The sequence below is a fragment of the Halyomorpha halys genome, unplaced genomic scaffold (genome assembly GCF_000696795.3).
Source record: "Halyomorpha halys isolate HHAL.00 unplaced genomic scaffold, Hhal_1.1 Scaffold406.1, whole genome shotgun sequence".
In the NCBI taxonomy this organism is placed as follows: Eukaryota; Metazoa; Arthropoda; class Insecta; order Hemiptera; family Pentatomidae; genus Halyomorpha; species Halyomorpha halys.
The window spans coordinates 426,285-428,229 of record NW_027114496.1 but is presented as its reverse complement, the minus strand read 5'-3'; positions in this window follow the sequence as shown (position 1 = coordinate 428,229).

Below are 1,945 nucleotides of genomic sequence, written 5' to 3'. Positions count from 1 at the left end.
TCATTGTCTGGTCTTCCATATCCTTCATGGAGTAGGTCAATATACCACCATAATTCATACATGTTTGTAAGTAAAAGTTCGAGGGTAAGAAGAAAAAAGACTAGAGTGTCGTGTTGCGACAAAAAAAAAAAATAATAACAATAATTTTCCTTCTTTATTTCCTGATCAATTAATATTGATTTTCAATAAAATTAAAATATGTAACGTTCCAACCCATGAAGGGTCAAGGATTCAGCATTTTGGGTGCCCATTTAATAAGTTTGGGTGGACTCTGGAGTGTTCTCCCACAGGGTTGACTTCAGCAACAGTAACAAAATAAATGATTATCTGCCACACACGGATTTGAAGCCAGGTCTTTGGAGTTAGTATGATAGTAACTTACGCCCTCAGCCATCCTGTTCCCCTGCATTTTATTATACTGTAATTAAATTGCTAAGCCATAATAATTTTTTTGTCATTATTGGAGTATCATTCTGATTTTAAATACCGTTATATACATTGTATACCGTATATACTTAAGAGAATAATGGCAAAATCAATATATTTATACGTCAAGAATAATTTCTAGAATAATATTCATGAAGCTCAAAATAAATTACTTGGAAATGCCATTAAAAAAAATAAAGGCAGATACCATTATTCTTTGATAGAGGGAGCTGAATGCCTACCCTTTGCTGCCACAGAGGGTTCCTTAACAAAAGAGACAACTTCCCTCCCTCCTAATCAACTTAATAACCTGAACTCCAGAACAGGGTTAGCATTGTAAATACGGCTAATATTATTAAACATTTTCACTGAAAATAATCTATGGGCTACTCATAATAATTCTACAAATGCGTTTGTATGTATTTATATTAAGTGCGTTTATACACAGGAAATTAGGAATTAATAAATAAAGAAATTTAAGATCGTCAAGAGATTATAGGATACCTCAAGTTTAAATATAACAACACTAAGGGAAAATGGTTAAAAAAAATGTATACTTTGATTACAAAGTGTATGAAATAAAATTAATAGAAATCTTTGAAATTTATGAACTTACCTCTTATCCCGTTGATCATACGTTTATTAGGAATTCTTATTATTATAACTTATTCTATTATTATTATTATGCTTAGATCATATCGATGGCTTACTTCACAGTGGTGCAAAGTTCATTTCAACTAGCATCACGAAAAGTACAATTAAAGGTTCTCACTTTTAGCAAAATTAATTAAAAAGTTTTAATATTCCTAAATGGGAGAACCTTTGATTGTATTGTTTGTAAGGTAGTGGAAATGTGCTTAGCACTACTGGGAAGTAAACCATCAATATATGCCGATTGCTCTTTGCGTCCCTCGCTCGAAAATGAAATTATCTCACAACTGATACGTTTTATATCATTGAAATTCTATCGGGAATATATTGAAGCTCGCGTGACTGCATCACTTCATACAAAAGAGCATATTGCCGCCGTTACTGGAACGGGTAAAAACAAACACGAAAATTCTACATCTCTTCTGCAACATTACGGGCGATAACTATAAAAAAAAAATACGATGTGGATTGATTGGTGTTCAGTCGATATGGCCTTGAAAGCATCACTCTTTTTTTTTTCGGTATAGCATTTAATGTTTCGTTTCTATACATGATAATATTTCTCTTTTTTTGAATCATAGTGGCGAATGATTCATTATCCATATCAAGAAGAGGGAACTTTTACAAAACTATAAATTACAACAAAGTTCTTTAAGAAAGAAGAAAATACATGCTGGGTAGTTTCCTGTACCAACTTTTTAAAGATAGAACTCCTAATTACCTTTACGATTTTTTTGACAAGCAAATTCCTCCTCCAGATCTTATTGTTAAAAAACGTAACAGTCAGTTTCACATTCCAGTCCATCGAACATCTCGATATAGTAAATCACTTTTAATTAGCGGAATTCGTTTGTGGCAGGAAATCCCA